The sequence below is a fragment of the Ambystoma mexicanum genome, chromosome 11, assembly GCF_040938575.1.
Source record: "Ambystoma mexicanum isolate Mex_15411 chromosome 11, UKY_AmexF1_1, whole genome shotgun sequence".
Taxonomy (NCBI): Eukaryota; Metazoa; Chordata; class Amphibia; order Caudata; family Ambystomatidae; genus Ambystoma; species Ambystoma mexicanum.
Genome location: NC_090934.1, coordinates 321,383,475 through 321,403,502, shown reverse-complemented (window position 1 = coordinate 321,403,502; position 20,028 = coordinate 321,383,475).

Genomic DNA, 20,028 nt, shown 5'->3' with positions numbered 1-20,028 from the left:
TGTGAGCTGCCGTTCATTCATTGGTGGAGGAAGCTTACTTCTCCCGTCCTGCTTCACTGGAAGGCGCAAGCCGAGTGACCCTCCCACCAAAGGCCCGACACAAAAGGCTGGAGCCTGTCCGTGCCTGTCCGTGCCATACGGAGCCGAGGGGCCAGCTATGCTGCACTTCTCTCTGCTGACCTTTGAACTCTAGGGTAAGGCTCCCCTACCTCATCTCAAGTATTAAGACATTCACCTCGTGATACAAGATAATTAGCCATTAATGCTATACCCATTGCGTATTATGTGACTGCTTGCCTTGATGGTTGCACCTAGTACACAGTATTATTGCCTTAATTAAAGCACACTTCTGTCCTTAGCGCATTTCGCTTCGCTACGAACCTACACTAGCATGCAAACCCGACAATAATTACGGCACTGCAGTTGCCTAGCCAGTTAGCATTAGCCATTAGGGTCCTGTTGTTCTGAACCCCTTCTGATCGAATACGGTACGGCTGCATTGCGCTCACCTGTATTTCCCAAAGCGTTACCCCAACTATTGCCACCTACTCAGGAAACGTGTTTCATAAGCACGGCAGGTTCCCCATTGTTCACACTATCGGCATCTCCCCACCAAATGCGAACTGGCACCATATTATCGAGGCTAGAACTACTTGTCATGTATATGATGTTTCATGTCACTATCAATCACTATCACTATTAATCCTCCTAGGCATTAAAGCCAAGACATTTTTACTCCCTGGGTTTTGGAAATACCGCCTCAGACCAAGTGCAAAGTCTGACTGAAACGTGCTTTTTAGCCATGTATTACTGATGCCCCAGGCTAACCACTAATGCCAAATTTAAATGTGCTAGTATCTTTACATTGAAATTGCCGCTTATTAGGTTAATTGCTAATGCCGATTCCAGTTGTGTTCTTATCTTTGCACCAGAATTGCTGTTTGCTAGATTAAATGCCAAAGCCTAGCTGTGTTCCTATCCTGCACTGGAATCACCATTTCTCAGGCTTAATGTTAAAGTCGAATCTAGATGCTTTTTTATCCTTGCATTAGGAACTATTGTCTCAGAGGTAAACCACGACAGTCAAATCTAGATATGTTTCTACTTGTGCTCCTGATTTGTTGAATCTAGTAGGCCAGAAACCTCACTGCCATCATTCACCCAGCTGTGCTACAATCTGTACGCTAACTGCTAGTAGCCACATCACACTATTTTTACTTTGTACAATCCCATAATGCATTTCCCATTACCCTACATGGCTCTACTGAGATCCTTACCATACATCATAAATTCAGACTTTTTCACCTTGCTCCCTAACTCGCTCTCACTCATGCTACTCATGCCTACGTCTAATCCTCACAAACTAAGTGACATGATTACCACTCCCTGCACTGTTCCACAAAGGAACCTTAAACTACGCGCCAGATGACCAAGGTTTTAGGACCCTCTATCCAAATCATTGCATAGCAAGGTCAGAGCCACCACTGGCTATACTAGCCCCTCTCAACACCCTCTTCAACTCAACAGCAGACTCCTCCGTGAGCCTATCCGCACCTAGAAAGATGCCCTCAAAACTCAGCTCTCACTGTCAAAACCAACACAACCTGGAATTAAGGGTGCACTTATAAATAAATGCCCGCTCCATGGGAGCCCATGCAACAGAACTAGCTGACATACTATACAACAAAGATTTAGACTTCTTAGCCATCAATGAATCCTGGCTTCACCCAGCAGCTGGTCCCGCAATTATGCTAGCCCTACCAGATGACTATACCCGGCTAAGACTGGACCGAACTACATCTAGAGGCGGAGGCCTTGCAATAATAGCTAAATCTAAACTCACTCTGAAATGCTCTCCATCCCTCAACTTAGGATCCTGTGAATCCTTAACTGCCAAATTAACGCTATCTAATACACAATCTATATCTATCCACCTCATTTACCGACCTCCAGGCCCTCTAGGATCCTTTGAGGAAGACCTCACTAACATCATCTCAAATAATCTTAAGTATTCATCCCAAAGTATTTTACTAGGTAACGTCAACCTTGGACTTAACAACTCTTCAGATGTCAATGCCTTGTTAATTAACAACACCCTAGAGGAATTAGGCTTCATCCAGATGATCACACAGCCTACCCACATCAAAGGTAGAACTCTTGACTGGCTAGCTGTGCATAACTGCCCTATTCTGGTCTCATCTATACTGCCACAACCTTGGACTGACCACCATTTGATCATGTTCTCATTAAAGGCATTACCAGTACAAGTTACTAGTATCGCCCCAGCTGCCCAGACTAGAAACAAAATAAATATTACCTCTGAAAATCTCATCCCTCTGATCTTACTGACCTTGAACGGTATCCCTGACCACACAGACCCCTCCATCATAGTAGATTTGTATAACAAAGTTATGCTCTCCTCCCTTGATAACATTGCACCCTTAAAGTTGAGAAAAAGCAAACCCCTCAAACATGTCAACACCTGGTTCTCCCCACATCTCAAAGCCCTTAGACAGGAGAAACGACGCTGCGAAAAAACTTGGAGATCACACCCCACAGAAATCAATAAGATCAAATTGAATATACTAGCCACCCAGTATAAAAAAGGAAATCATTCAGGCCAAACAAACCTCCTACAACTCCTGAATATTGCTTGCCAAATCTAACACCAAGGAGCTCTTCACTATTCTGAAAGAGGTAGAATCTTCTGTTCAAACACCCGACTCTTGCCTTAAAGATAAAAATTGGTGCACGAGCATACAAAATGCCCTAACTAATAAAATCACCTCCTTGCAAGCTAAGATAAATAATAAAATAGACTCACTTCCCCCAACCATCAAAACGAGTATCACCAGCTATACAACAGTACCACCCATTCAGCCACCCCCCTCTACTCCCACTCCCCAGTTCAACTTCCATAAAGTCACTACTAAAGAGGTTGAAAAGGTTATCCTAACTCTCAAACCTTCAAATTGCCATGGGGACCTTTGTCCTGCACAAATGATAAAAGATGCAGCGCGTGAGCTTGCACCGTATATCACCAAATTAATAAATGCCTCCTTCACCACAAGTACTATACCTAATAACTTGAAACAAGCGTGGGTCCCCCCTCCTTAAAAAACCTAACTTAGATCCCTCGACACCTACGAACTATCGCCCTATTACCACAGTACCATTCTTACTTAAAATCCTTGACAAAATAGCATACCAACAAATTCAATATTACCTTGAACACTTTCACCTCCTAGGAGTCCGACAGTCCCGCTTCAGGCCACTGCACGGCACCGAAACTGCTCTCTTAGATCTCAAGACACAAATAGACGAGCTGAGAGACAAGGGGAAGACTGCATTACTGTTACTCCTTGATCTCTCAGCAGCCTTTGATTTGGTTGACCATGAGATACTCTGCAATCATCTACAATCAGCAGCCCACTTCTCTCAAAAGGCAACTGACTGGATCCAATCCTTCCTTAACAACCGCACTATGAGAGTTTTCTCCCCTTTAGCAGCCGCTGACCCTATACCTATTATTTGTGGCGTACCCCAAGGTTCCTGTGTCTCTCCCACCCTGTACAACATCTTTACAAAGCCCCTTTTTGATGATCTAGATGGTCTGGGTATCACCTACACTAATTATGCTGATGATACTCAGATCCTCATCCCGCTGACGAGGGACTACGATAAGGATTTGGCCTTTGTAAATAAAGTGTACCTCATCATTCAGGCATGGATGGCCTCACACGGTCTATGCCTGAATGATGACAAAACAGAACTTCTCATTATCGGCACCTCTTCAAACCTTATCAAATTAGGACCAAATTACTCCTCCTTTGTAATCGACAACAACAAGATTACAGTAGCCAAAGAGGTCAAAACCCTTGGTTTCTACTTAGATTCTCTCAAAACAAGTTAATGCTATGGCTTTTGCCACATCATACACCTGCAAACTTATTAGAGCAGCTAAACCTTTTATCTCATCGTCCAACTGCATTACACTAGCTAGAGCTCTAATACTGTCCAAGTTGGATTATTGTAATGCCCTAGATGTAGGCTGCAACAAATATATCACCAATAAAATCCATATCCTTCAAAACAGCACTCTAAGAGCTGCCCTGAGCATCCCTAAAAAAGCGCATATCTCGGATACTAGAAGATCTGTCAACTGGCTTTCAACCAAAGACAAAATCTTCCTTAAATCTGTCTCCCTGACGCACAAGTGCCTCCACCAGTCAGCTCCTCAATATTTAATAACTAGATTTTCCAGACCTATCTCCTCCCGCCCATCTAGAAAGGCCAACACCAATATCCTCCTTGTGCCCAAATTCAAACGCATGAGGTCTGGGGGGAACAGTTTCCCCATCAAAGCAGCCCTATGTTGGAACTCACTACCTCCACCACTTAGGGAGGACCTCCCATACTTACAATTTAGAGCTAAGACTATCCACTGGCTTAGGGAACACGATACTTAATATCTCTCAAGGTTGTGTTTCACCATAACCCCTGTGATTTGTACATACTAATGTCTATTTTTGCCTATTAGAGGATACATGCTCGAATATTTGTATATACTGTACATCTTGTGTGATACTTGATTGATTGTCCATTATTGTCCAGGTGCCACCAGCAAGGTAACCTCTGCTGGAACACACCTCCTGCTCCTATGTAACTAAGCTTCACAAACCTCTTGATACTTTTGCGCCTTGCTACCCTTTGGGTTAGGTGCGCACTATAAATAAACAATACAATACAATACAATTAAAGACTTGGTAAGCATCTTTCTTCGGGTTTTGATTGCAGATGTTTAATTGATTGTCTACACTAATCCAGGACGAATTTGGTTCCACTGTAATGGGTTCATCAACTTCAATAGGTCGTATAATATGTGTAAAGGATGGAAGATCTTGTACTGCTGTAGTAGCCAACGGGTCAAGTGACCTTGTGTTTTGCTTATATGAGTTAGCCATTATTTCAGTAGATTGATTTTGCACTGACATGGACAGATGATTATGTGGGTGGTTTCCAATCCAGGTCGCTATTTGATCAATTTTGACATTTGTAAATTAATTTAAGCTTCTAGTGATTCAAAAAAGTAAACTGTGAATCATTCAATTTACTGCCACCAAAGTGATTTTGATTAGTCTATGATTGGCAGGAGATGAACTTTGTTCATTGGTTGATAATCGTCGTCTCGGAGTATGTTGAATATAGGAGGCGGCTAAGGAGATACTAGAATCCATTGAACACCGCTTGCGATAATCAGGAGATCCTGAATGAGGGGAAATCACTTCTCCTCTGCTGCTTGCATGGATCGAGATGGATGAGAAAACCTCTTCATTATCTTAATTTTCCGAGGTTTCTTCAGCAATGGTTAGGTGAGGCCTGCTCTCCTTATCTCTTTCTGTGGCCTTTAGGGCTTGTAGAATAGTAGTGTCAGATACATGCTGTTGGGCAGGATCTTGATTTTCGTTATTTTCAACTGGAGCTGCATTAGCGATATCGTTCTGCACAGAGTTCGTCGCAGAATCTGTTTTTGCATTCTTCAGCGGAGGGCAGAACAACCGGATATCTTTGCTCGTGGGAGTGTTTAAACGAGGAGTTATAATTATAGTTTTACTTGTTGAAACTCGCTTTGGTTTTGCTAATATTTTACTTGCACCTAAATTTGACAGTGCATACAGACTTCTATCTATCCGGCACATTAGATTTAAGCGTATAAGGGAGTCTATGCATGTTTAAATCGCAGGTCAGCAAGTAAAACAATTGTTGAATAAAGTTTGTTTATACTTGTTAGGCCAAGGGTATTAACAAAATCCTTTATTTGACCCAAACTTACTTCCCGGCTGCACACCTTCGTGGCTATGCGGCTAGGCGGGACTTGAGGGCACTTGCTTGGGTGCGATGTCACAGCTCAAAGGCAAGAGCCTGCAGTCACTGTAACACTCTTCCGGAGCTCCCAGGAAAACCAAGCTTCTTTCAATTAAGACTAATCTCAAAGTGACCACCTTCCAGTGTCAGGAGGGGCTTGAGGGTAGAGGCGTGCCCACTAAGCCAAAGGGAGAAAGGCACATAAGAAGCTGGATTACAAGTAGCCTGCAAACAGGAAAGGATAGGCAGCAGAGTTTGTGAACAAAGAGGGGCAGGGAATACAAAGATAGCAAACACCTTGGGTTCCCTCTTGGGGTGTATGCAGAATGGTGAAAGAGTGTTCCACGGATCTTGGGAAACTCCAGCCTTCTGAACAGATCAATCTTACAGGGGCCCACTCTGAATGCTCATGGCATGGAGCAACAGCAGTGGGTGTCTGTATCTGAACCCTAAGTTACGAACAAGGTAAAAGTACTCACAAGACTGAAGCCTGTACAGGTCCAGCAGGAACCGAACAATGACTACTTCCTGAAACAGGAACCAGTACACTGTAAATAATGACACGAAGTACAACACTGAAACGCGACACTGAAACGCGACAAGAGAAGGGGTAGAGAACTGTTGCAACAAGAATAAATCTACAAAACATACTTGAAATATTGTATTTCACTTGGTTTCCGTCATACCTATAGGATCTGAACATTCTGACTATTGGACATTGGACTACAGTATTCTCTGCGCTGTTTTGCAACACAACCATCACTGTTGTTTACTATTATACCCAGGGATCTAGGAGAATCCTGTGTGTTGCATCTGCTGCGGTTTAACATATAGATCAAAGGAAGTTAAGCACACTACAGATTGTTACTCCCCTAACTATAAACCACATAAATCCATAGGACGACCACTCTTTGGGTGGCTTTTAACTTCGCTCACCCTGGAGGAATCCTCACCAAACTTTGCAAATAAAGTATATGGCCCGCTCTGAATTTTTTCAGCAAGTTTGGTGAGGTTTCGTGCAGGGGGCAAAGTTATAGGGGAGTCCCAACAGTTTTTTTTCTCAATAGACTGAATGGGCAAAACCTTTGTGCACGGCTACAGCGCAAATGGCTGAATAGATTTTAACCAAATTTGCAGCAGGAGCAGGGGCTTGGTTCCTTGGTTGTTTGGTGGAAATCCAAGCAGTACTTTTGTTTTAAAAAAAAACTGAAATGTACATCTCATAAAATGTGTGATATCTGGCTCTGCTCCGTGGACCTATTTCCCTGTTCGCTGCACAGACAAAAGTCTCATTGGCTTGCAGTACGGCGTGATGTCGACTAACATTGGACGCAGCCGGTGGTTGGTTGGAGGGAAGCTTCCAGTGTGTCAAAGTTTTTGGGAAATGCTGCCATGGTATATCGGAAGTCAGTGGCGTGCCGAAAGGGACAGACAAACATACTTTACACCATGTAGTGGTGGGAAGAAGGTATGGAAAGGGTGGGTGAAGTGATAACTGGTTCGTCTGAGATATGTGATTATTAGATGGATGAAGATGGTGGTGTGCCTGCAGTATCCATGAGTACTGCGCCAATTCGCCGGTCCCTGCCCAGGTTACTAGCATGTGTGGTCAATGCAGGCAGACTTCGTTATGGCACGATAGCTCATGCCATGACCTCTTACATTGGTGAATGGTGGCAGCGTTATTGTAGAAAGGGAGTGCATTGCAAAACATACATTACGCCATGTGGTGGTGGGAAGAAGGGATGGAAAGTGTAGGGGAGTGAGAAGTGGTTCATCTGAGATATGTCAATAGGTGGATGAAGACGTTGGTGTGCCTGCAGTATCTGTGCATACAGTGCCAATCGCGGGTCCCTGCAAAGCCGACTACCATGTATGCTGAATGCAGCCAGCCTTCATTACAGCAAGATAGCTGGTGCGGCAAGCTCTTACCGTGGTGACTAGTGCGTGCTGAATTGCAGAAGGGGAGTGCATTGCACATTAAATGTACATTGTAAGAAAGCGTGTACTACGGTGTGTTGCATGTGGTAAGCCCATAGCCCATTTGATGCACGGATGGAGGCCTTGCACCGACAACTATGCGCAGTAGTTGCAATTAGCTTTCTGTGTGTGGTTTGTCAGCATTGCATACATTGTTGATTCCATGGGTGTGTTGATTGTTAGCACATCCTTCAGTGTTTACTCCATGTCGGCAGCTAATGGAGTGAACAATTCTGCAGTGTGTGCACTGGGTACCGTGTTGGAATACTGTAAGTATAGAAGAGGGTAGGGTTAAGTGCATCTTCTATGTGCATGGATACTGCAGTGTGTGAACTGGGTGCAAAATTGAAATAGTGTGTGCATAGAAGTGGATAGGGGTTAACTGCATATTTCATAGGATTGGATAGTGTCCATTGCGCGGACTGCTGACTACTGTACTACACTATGAAGTATTGTTTTTGTACACTGAATAGAGTGCTGCGAGCAGGGCCACTGTTGCGAATATTATTTTGCTTTGGTCGGCAGTAACACCATACTATGTGAATGAAAGTGGGTAAGGGGTGCCGGAGGCTTTGTTATGTTTGTAGATTCTGCTAACTTTTGCATGTTTCCATGCATAGCTGTGTTATGGTGCAGAGGTTGGGTAGCAGTACCGGTGGCTGTGGTACGTGTGATGAGTGCGGTACTTGGTCACATGTGGCTGCATTATGTTTCAGTGGGTGTGGGCAAGGCCTAGCCTATTGGGTGCATGGCCAAAGCCCGTAGGCAATGCACCCAATAGTCTAGGCCTTGCCCACACCCACTGCAGCAATGCAATTTAGACTACATCTCTCAGAGGGTGGTCACCTTTACAGAATGGTTGTGGAGCACATTTTAGACTTGATAGAGCACCAGAAGTCAGCTGACATGCATATATTGTTGGTTGGTTCGTTTGGCAGTACCTCCATCATATGTGAATGAAAGTGGGTATGGGTGCCAGAGGCTGTGTTAAGTTTGTAGATTCTGCTAAATGTTGCATGTTTATATGCATACCTGTATAACTGTGCAGAGGTTGGGTAGGAATGCCGGTGGCTCTGGTACGTGTTTGGATTGTGATAGTTGGTGACATGATGCCATGCATGGCTGGATTACTTTGCAGTGGGTGTGGCCAAGGCCTAGACTATTGGGTGCATGGCAAAAAGCTGTACGCCATGTACCCAAAAGCCACACCCTTCACCACACCCACTGCAGCAATGCAGTTTTGACTGCATCTCTCAGAGGGTGGTCACCTTTACCTAATGGTTGTGGAACACATTTTACTCTTCATAAAGCACCAGAAGTTAGCTGACATGCATATATTGTTGGTTCCATCGGTGTGGTCATTGTTAGAATATACTGTAGACTGTTGTGTGCATGGTTAAAGGTGTAATGGGTGCCGCTCTGGATGATTTTGGATGTTGAAATTGTGGACTCTTTTCCAGACCTTTGTACTGGAGGTGCTTTGAAAGCACACACCAGTGTTCAACAGTAAATATGGAGTGACATTATAGTGTTGGATGCAGAGGTCTTGGATGTTATTGCTGCATGTGTGCATGAATATTTCACAGTAGTCAATGAGGGAGTGCTGGAAAAAGAACAGTAGAGATTGGAGAAGGACTGTCCCTGCTTTACTGGGGCATAGCCCACACTGTAGCTAGGAAAACGCATGTGCCACATCCTGCCATTCTGAGCATGGTGGGCATGCAAATGGAACTGTGGGGATTATGGAATCAGGTGTCAAGGGTGTGGTTCACAGGTAGGGGCGGTACTACTTTTTCCCGATTGTTAGGCGGAAACCTGTGCAGTTCCCTCTGGGACCACTGCAAAAGATTTAGGACTACAGGTGTTTGGCAGTAAACCCACTTGGTAGCAGTCTGTACCACACAGATTCACTTGGTAGCTGTGGCTGAGCAGTCAGACTTCCCTCAAGAAGAGTTAAGCAGTACGTGGAGTTTACAATATAGGGCAATTCTTCACAGTAAGACAAGCAAACACGCAACGAGACTCAGTGTAAAGATATTAAGGTATTTATTTATATTTATATAAATATGAATTTATTTATAACGGAACAACTATGGAAAACACTATGGCACTATCACGGCAAACACTTCAATCACAATTACTCTACGAAGAAGAAACGATCAATCCCCCTAACAATATTTCGACAAGTCTAGGTTCTACCAGCATCACTTATTTGCAGAGAGGTGTATGCCTCAACCTAGATGGCACTCTAATATTCGTTAGGACGGGAGAGAAAAATAAGCAGGTTACGAAATCAACATAGTTCAATACTTCACGGGAAAAATGCAAGGCAAGAAGGCAAGAACCACAATAGATCATAAAGTTCAGAGGCCAAGCCCACTCGGAGAGTGGCAAGGCGATATGTCCCAAAAAGTCTCTAGTGGAAATGCGTTCGAGTCTTTGTAGCAAATTGTTATCGGCAGATTGAACCAGTCCAGAACAATACGTGAGAAAGCTTGAAGGCGACCCAACGGAAAGGAGAGGGTTAAGACACCTCACTCGAACCGATCGAAAGGGAAGGGGGCAGTTGTTCCTGGTGGTGGATGCACGTCGGGTCTTTGCCAAGAGTAGAGATGATCTCGTCGTCGAAGAAAAGTGAAGTCCGGTGCACCACCAGGGAAGAGACCAGCCGCGGCGTGCTCTGTCACAAGGCACCACGTTTTGGTCGCGGTACAGGGGTAGTGGCTATCCGGTTGCCGAGGTGCTCTGCACGGGCAATTCGACCACTGCGTCCTGAGGCGAAGAAAAAGCAAAGGGGGACTGGTTGTTCCCACCAGTCAGGGGAAGAGACTCTCCGGCAGGGAGATCTCCTCTGTTGTCGGGAAGTGGTGAGTCGGTTCCGCAGGGCTCCACCGGAGGTGTCGTCGTGCAGGTCGGCTCAGCGTTACCCTCGTCGGATTCTTAGGTCCTGTGGCGACTTCTGAAGATCCAGTCCCAAAAGCCCTGCTTTTATGCAGAAAACCCTCATTCATTCAGCCTAGCTGTCAATCAACACATGCTAAGTGGTGAGCGGGGAGGTCCAGGGTGCCTAAACCCCCTCCCACACCCCTGTGGTAACCCAGACAGAATGGCACCACTTTGGAGGGTCTCTGTACAGAGGCCCGCCAAAAGTGGAACAAAGGGCTCAACCTTTGGTTTAGGAGTCACAGAGACGAACACAGACGCCATTTTAAAAACCGAGTTCTGGCAGAAAATACCATCCGATAAACTTATTTAAGATAAGTAGACCAGTGGTACGTTAGAGATTAACGAGGAAAAGTATCAATCTCTAACAATGGGACGAATCCCATAGGGTTATTTTCGGGGTCGAGCATAACAAGTAGTTTCCACTGCCACCAGCCAAAACTCGACGAGGGGGGACGGGACAGTGCCCCCTCGAGTAACAGACCTGGGAGTAATCGAATTACCCCTACTAGCACGTCCACAATAAGATGGTTGGCACTAGTTCTGTTAGTAAATTTAGGTCTAGTAAAGCCAATGGTGACTTTACATGCCCGGGGAGACAGTAGTCAGTCCCCGGGTATGGAGTTTATGGTGGAGGTCCGCTAGGACGCCCCAGTGTTACGGCACGTAGGGTGCGGTGTAACACACATAGAAAAACATATGAGACCCTATGGAGTAAAGACCCCATAGCCCATAGAACACATTGACATTCAAAGGAATTACACACATTCATGTCCAAAAGTAAGAGGAAAAGAGTCTCACTCTTGGCAGGATGGAAAAAAAACAAACTCCAGAAATCCAGCAAAGCTGCTGGGGGACTCACTAGGTTAGGAAATTCAGCCTAAACAGAGAATTCTCCCTAACACCGATACTCTCTGTGTAATGAGGTTGGTAGAGATGGAGAGGTGCACAGTGCTGATCGTAGGTGATACCTTTGTACAAATTCTGCACAAGTATGCCGTGCAAAGAGTTGTTGCTGCTAATTTCAGGTTGGAAGGGGTGGACGCTTTGTGGGCCAGTCTCTATGAGTGCAGTTTCAGCGGGATGGTTCGTCTTTGCAGATATGTAGTCTCTGTGGCTACTGTTCAAGTTGTCGTGGTGGATTATGGAGGTCTACATTTGGGTTACATGTTGTGTGGACGTTTGGTCCATCACCTGAAGAAGTTGATGAAAGCAGTGATGTGGATTATTCCCACTGCCAAGGTCGTTTTCTCAACCATTCCACCAAGAGGAGTATGGGGCCATGCCAGTGTAATTTGTTCAGCCAGAGCTCGGGAGGTGTCTTAAATGCAGACATGCTTCTGTTTATATGTAAACTGATGGGATGTTCTCCACCCACTATGAGAGCATGAAGTTGCAAAATATACACTGCTTCCATTCTTTGAACGCCATTGGCAATATGTTTTTTTTGTTACACTGTGCAAGAAGTGTTGACATAATTCGGTAAGAATTGAAGGAGGAGAAGCAAACAGAAACTCATACAAAGAGAAACATCTAAAAAGGTTGCAAGCACGTTAAAAAACACAGAAAAAAACATCTGTTCAAAGGAACCACTAAAGACCCTATCCCCTACCCTGTTTCACACTTTCCTCTCGCCCCCCCCACCCCCTCTTCCTAGCATGAAAACTCAGCGGATTCCACTGTAGTTTCAGGACTACACGTGCCACATCCAGCTATTTTCGGGATGGCACCATGGAAATGGGACTGTGGAGGCCAAGGCATTGTTCAGTGAGGTTTCTGGTTGTGGTGTGTACGCAAAAATGTGGCAGAAGGTCTCTTTATAAAGAGAAGTGCAGAAGGCTATGGTGAAAGTGTGCAAGGTAAGGGGCAGGTATCCTGTTTGCATGCATGCACTGTGTGTACTTGTTTGAAGTTGCTAACATGCATTCAGTGCTGCTTTTGTGCGATCATTTTGTTAAGGTTGTAGTAAGTGGGGTACTGCTGGAAAAATCTGTGTTCAAAGTAAGTGGCAGGCATCCTGTTGTGATTAATGCAATGTGTGTATGATATGATATGATGTGAAATTGTATGATATGGCATTTATAATGCACCTATACACAGGTTTTTCAAGGTGCAATGAGGCAAGGGATGTGGAACAGAGGGGCGACAAAGACAATGAACCTACTAGGCCAGATGTCACTCAGATCGCCCAAGTGCATGGGTAGGGAGAGGGGAAAGTGCAGTACATTGGAAGAACAAATGACAATAAGTAAAAATACGGGCCGATGGTGGCAAGTGCCAGGATAAGTGCAGACATCAGGTAGTGGTGGAACTATTAGGGATACAGAAAACAGTCCTCACGCGCAGGGTTTGCCAGAAAGGCAGTGCAGGAGTACGACTGTTGGGGAGAGGTGGCCTGGGACCGACATCAGAGAGTGGCCAGGTAACCATGGCAGAATCAGTTTCAACCAGGAAGTCAGCAGGGGAGAGTAGGAGAAATAGCAGAAGCAAAAAGAAAGGCTTTGAAGTGCTTCCGGAACCAGCAATGGTTCTCCACAAGTTTCAGGGAGGCAGTTGGGAAGGGGGGTCCCCAGTCATTCGAAGAAATAGATCTACCATCAACTGGTTAGTTGCAAAAGCGACTGACCCTGAGGGAGTTGGAGGTGGATGAGGGAAGAGCTCGAGCAGGGAGATATTTAGGAAGAGAGATTTGAAGGTATGGAGTTCCCAAAGTCCAGAAGGCCTTGTGCATAATGCAGAGGGTTTTCACCTTATTCCTCGCAGACACTAGGAGCTAGTGCAGACATTTCAGTCCTGGAGAGATAAGATTCCTTGTTTGAGGCCAAGGACAAGTTGCGCAGTCCTCTTCTGGATGAGTTGCAGAGGGCGCAGAGTAGAAACAGGCAGAAAAGAGGCTGTTGCAATAGACCAGCCTAGAGAGAACCACAGCTGTGCAGACAGTGACATTTTGGGAACTTGCTTTAGGTTGGTAAGATACATGCAGTGCTGGTTTTGGTGCCATATTGTTATGATTTATGTAGGAGATGGGTTAGTGGGGAAAAGAAATGTGTAGCATTGTCAGGAGGAACAAAGAGAGTTCCTGTTTCAATATTACAATGGATGATATGAGTAAATGAAAACTTTGCAAGAATATACCATTGAAGAGCCATTGATAGTAGGGGATGGGAGAAAAAACAGTATGCTTTTTAAGAACGTAATGGACGCTCAGTTGCAGATACCGTGCGCAGAGGCACTAATAAAAGAGTTGTAAACATACTGCAGAAAAAAGTATTCATACCTCTATTTTGTGGTGATGGGTAGAAATGTGAATGAATGTGGATGCACAAATCTTGCATTCTTTTATTGAACTTTCTACTGGACGTTCTTTCGAAGGACACGAGACTTGCAGGCTGAATGTTTAATGGTATATATGAGGTGTTGTACAGAACTGACAGTGTTAGATGCTAACGTCTTGGATGGCATTGGTGGATGCGTGTGTGTCTATTTAACAGTACCCATTGAGGTAGTGTTGGACATAAAATAGTGGAAAGGACTGGTCCTGTTTTACTGGGTATTACCCAAATTGTTAGTTTACAATTGTTCGAATGAACAATTGACCGAATTTAAAGGGTCACAATTGACCTTTTCACAATTGACCGCATATATTATATATATGGGGTTTTGGGCGGGTTTGGGGGTTCCCCCCGCATATATGTTACAATTGACCTTCACAATTCGGTCAATTGTGAAAAGGTCAATTGTCATTCGAACAGTTGTAATACGAACAATTCGTATACAACCGTTTTACTGGGGCACAGACCTCGCAGTACTTTGGGAAGCGCACGTGTCACATTCTGCGCTTCACACCATGCTGGCCAATGGAAATGGGACTGTGGGGATTTTCCAATCAGGTACTGAGGGTGTGGTTCACAGGAAGGGGCGGTCATACTGTTTTACATTACTCTGCGTAGTGACACTGGCTGACATGGAGAAATGCATTGTGTTGACTGTGGGTGATGCCTTTGTGATAGATCAGCACAAGTATGCCCAGGAAAGACAATGTGATGGCAATTTTGGTTTGGAAGAAGTGGACGCATTATGGTGCGCTTTCCATGACCTCAGTATCGGCGATATGTATGCACTTTGCAGAGACCTGGCCACCTTTGCTACTATTGATGTTGTCATCGTGCATTACGTCAGAATGCATTTGTGTTACATGGCTTGTTCAGGTTTGTTCCGTCGACTGAAGAGGTTGCTGAATGTAGTGAAGAGGCTTTTTCCCACTGCCCAGGTGCTTTTATCATCCATAACACCAAGGAGAGTATGTGAAATTGCTAATGTATGTTGTTCCCATCCAGAGGTTGGAAGGTGTTTTATCAACAGAAGCATGTCTAATGTTTTGTCCGCTAGTGGAATGTTCTTCTGCAACAATGACCTCATTAGTTGTGGAAATGCAGAGTTTTTCCATGCAAATGGCATTTTGTTGTCACCCATTGGTAATGCTGTTTTGCTTGCCCATCTACAGGATGCGCTGAAGAGTTAACTGTAACGATGTGAGCACAAGAAAACACAAAATAAAATAAAAACCGAAAAAAGTTGTTTCTCTAGAAGCACCTAAAAGGATGGTGGCCATGGAAATGGGATTTTGGAGGCTGAGGGATTGAGTGAATAATGTTTCTGGGTGTGGTGCGTATGCAGAGGACTGTTGTACAGAACTGCTACTGTTACATAGAGTGCTCTTCAATGTGATTGGTGGATGCGTGTGGAACTATTTAACAGTACCTAATGACGGCATGCTGGAAACAAAGAAAGTGGAAAGGGAAGAAGGAATGTTTCTGCTTTATTGGGGCATAGTCCTTGCCATACTAGTGGAAATGCACGTGCCACATACTACCATTTTAAGTATGCTACCCATGAAAATGGGACAGTGGGGACTATCGCAACTGAGGGTGTGGTACACAGGAAGGGCCGTTAATACTTTTCTCCATTACTGTGCCTAGTGAGCCGGGTTGACATGGTTGCCATTACTTGCAAAGGCAATGTAGCACAGCTGATTCGGTCCAACCTCAATTACAGGTCAAACCTATGTGGCCTGCTACTCTGTTCTGAAAATCTACAAAAAGATTGCAGAAAAGCTCTGGGGTGTGGCCTTTTGTAGGGCTGCTGTGAAGAACTTGCACCCGGAAAACAGACCTACATTGTTCAATAACATATATACATGTGCAATGGCACATTTTGGTGTGTTTGTAAGTGTCTACTTTCCGAAAAAACACTCCATACATTGCACAACACTGTACTTTTCTGCTGTCCGAGCGTCCGGATCGTTTCCCCGAAATAACGGTCCACATGCAGTGTGGGTGCGGTCGCATGGTGACATCGCCACTGTTCTCCCTTGGACGGTTGTACGCAGGACGCGTTTTGGGAAAAATACATTGTGCGCATTTGCATAGGTGTCCTATGCACACCGTTGCCACTTCTTTACTGATTAATAGTGTGACACACGTGTGCCAACCGTTTTGGGACATGCTGGGTGTTAATGGGGTATAGCAGGTGGGATGTTTATGTGTATAGCTACTTGTAGGATGTGGGTGTGTGGCTCGAACTAAGTAAAGTTTGTTTGCATATGCTGCACATTGTCGGTGTTACCAGGACACAGAGGAACAGATACACATGCATGTACTTGTGCAATGAACAAACGTCCACTCCCATACCTGATTATAGGTGGTGCACAAGATGGCGCTGTACGGATGCCTCCATTGTCATTGCGGATAGGCCGGGCAGGTGCAGTGTCCATAGGACACCACCCTTTGCTTAATTCTGGTCATTCCTACGTGAATTGGGTGCTGCTGAGTCAAAGCAGCATTTAAAAAAAACAATACAACATATACACTAAGCAACAATTTAAATATCAACATTTACTTGCACACATTCATACACACCATTAGGAAATGGAAGGGGTAGCAGAAGTGGATACTAATTGTGGGGAATTGGAGATTTGCACAAGTTGGTCATGAGGGAAGGAAGGGAATCAGGTATCACCGGTATGTCTCCCATCACACAGATTTTGAGGGGATGGCGGGCTGTGACATGGGGAAGGGGCATACATGTAGGTCTGGCAGTGTTATTTTATTTTATACATAATATACCCTTGTACGCAATCTTTTAAGGCATCAAATTTGTTCACCAATTCTTCCATTTTGGCTTCCAGGCTGTCCTTTTTGCCATTTACGGAGTTTCTTTCCTTTTCTATGCCCGTATGGTGTTGTGGAAGGGGTGCCGCTTGTGCTGCCTTTCTTTCCTTTCCAATATGTTATCTTACAGAAAACAAAATGTGTTAGGTGTACATGAAGCAATAAATTACATAATTTACGTTTCACACTACTGTGAGTAGCAATGGGGTTAGTATCGTAAGTCATTGTGTCAAGAGCGACATTTTCTTCCTGCCACGGGCTTGGAGCGCATTACCAAATAAATAAACAAACAAACACTGGGGAATGAGCGGGGAGTGGGGGGGGAAGGAAGACACGGCATGAGCGGGGGTTGGGGGGAGAAGGGAGACACAGGGCATGAGCGGGGATGGGTGGAACAAGAGGTCAACAAGGGGCATCATAGGAGGGGGACAATAGGAAGACACGGGGCATGAGCAGGGGGTGGGAGGGAACAGGAGGAAGACACAGGGCATCAGTGAGGAGTGGGGGGGGCAGGAGGAATACACGGGGCATGAGCGGGGGGTGGGGGGAACAAGAAGTCAACAAGGGGCATCATAGAAGGGGGGACAAGAGAAAGACACGGGGCATGAGCGGGGGGAATGGGGGGCAACAGGAGATAGACACGGGGCATGAGCGGGGGTGGGAGGAACAGGAGACATACATGGGGCATGAGCGGGGGGTGGAAGAACAGGAGACAGACATGGGGCATGAGCGAGGGGTGGGGGGCAACAAGAGAGAGACACGGGGCATGAGTGGGTGGGGGAACAGGAGACAGACACGGGGCATGAGCGGGTGGGGGCAACAGGAGACAGACACGGGGCATGAGCAGGGGGGTGGGGGGCAACAGGAGAGATACGGGGCATGAGCGGGGGGTGGGGGGAACAAGAGACAGACACGAGGCATGAGCGGGGGTGGGGGGCAACAGGAGACAGACACGGGGCATGAGCGGGGCGAACAGAAGACAGGCACAGGGCATGAGCAGGGGGTGGGGGGAGACAGACACGGGGCATGAGCGGGGGGTCGGGGGCACAGGAGACAGACGCGGGGGGTGGGGAGAACAGGAGACAGACACGGGGCATGAGCAGGGGGTGGGGGGCAACAGGAGACAGACAAGGGTCATGAGCGGGGGCAACAGGAGAGACACGGGGCATGAGCAGGGGTGGGGGGAACAGGAGACAGACACGGGGCATGAGCGGGGGGTGAGGGGAACAGGAGACAGGCACGGGGCATGAGCAGGGGGTGGGGGGCAACAGGAGACAGACACGGGGCATGAGCGGGGGGTGGGGGAGGGAGAGAGAGACACGGGGCATGAGCGGGGGGTGGGGGGAGGGAGAGAGACACACAGGGCATGAGCAGGGGTGGGGGGGAGGGAAGAGACACACGGGGCATGAGCGGGGGGTGGGGGGAGGTTGAGAGACACACAGGGCATGAGCGGGGGGTCGGGGGGAGGGAGAGAGACACACAGGGCATGAGCAGGGGGTGGGGGGGAGGGAAGAGACACACGGGGCATGAGCGGGGTGGGGGGAGGGAGAGAGACACACGGGGCATGAGCGGGGGGTGGGGGGGAGGTCGAGAGACACACGGGGCATGGGTGGGGGGAGGAAGAGAGACACACAGGGCTTGAGCGGGGGGTGGGGGGGAGGGAGAGAGACACACGGGGCATGAGCGGGGGGAGGGGGGAGGGAAGAGACACACGGGCATGAGTGGATGAGTGGGGAGAGGGAAGAGACACACGGGGCATGAGCTGAGGGTGGGGGGGGGAAGAGACACATGGGGCATGAGTGGGGGGTGGGGGGAGGGAAGAGACACAAGAGACACACGGGGCATAAGCGGGAGGTGGGGGGAGGGAAGAGACACACAGGGCATGAGCGGGGGGTGGGGGGGAGGGAGGAGACACATGGGGCATGAGCGGGGGTGGGGGGAGGGAAGAGACACACGGGGCATGAGCGGGGCATGGGGGAGGAGAGAGACACACGGGGCATGAGCGGGGGGTGGGGGGAGGGGGAGAGACACACCGGGCATGAACGGGGGTTGGGGGGAAGGAGAGAGACACATGGAGCATGAGCGGGGGGTGGGGGGGAGGGAGAGAGACACACGGGGGTGGGGGGAGGGAGAGAGACACACGGGGCATGAGCGGGGGGTGGGGGGAGGGAAGAGACACACGGGGCATGAGCGGGGGTGGGGGGAGGGAAGAGACACACGGGGCATGAGCGGGGGTGGGGGGGAGGGATGAGAGACACACGGGGCATGAACAGGGGGTGGGGGGGAGGGGAGAGACACACGGGGCATGAGCGGGGGGTGGGGTGGAGCATTTGAGAGACACACGGGGCATGAGCGGGGGGTGGGGGGGAGGGAAGAGACACACGGGGCATGAGGGCGGTTGGGGGGAGGGAGAGAGACACACGGGGCATGAGTGGGGGGTGGGGGGAGGGAAGAGACACAAGAGACACACGGGGCATAAGCGGGAGGTGGGGGGAGGGAAGAGACACACAGGGCATGAGCGGGGGGTGGGGGGGAGGGAGGAGACACATGGGGCATGAGCGGGGGTGGGGGGAGGGAAGAGACACACGGGGCATGAGCGGGGCATGGGGGAGGAGAGAGACACACGGGGCATGAGCGGGGGGTGGGGGGAGGGGGAGAGACACATGGAGCATGAGCGGGGGGTGGGGGGGAGGGAGAGAGACACACGGGGGGTGGGGGGAGGGAGAGAGACACACGGGGCATGAGCGGGGGGTGGGGGGAGGGAAGAGACACACGGGGCATGAGCGGGGGTGGGGGGAGTGAAGAGACACACGGGGCATGAGCGGGGGGTGGGGGGGAGGGATGAGAGACACACGGGGCATGAACAGGGGGTGGGGGGGAGGGGAGAGACACACGGGGCATGAGCGGGGGGTGTGGTGGAGCATTTGAGAGACACACGGGGCATGAGCGGGGGGTGGGGGGAGAGAGACACACGGTGCATGAGCGGGGGGTGGGGGGGAGCTAGAGAGACACACAGGGCATGAGCAGGGGGTGGGGGGAGGGGAGAGACACACGGGGCATGAGCGGGGCG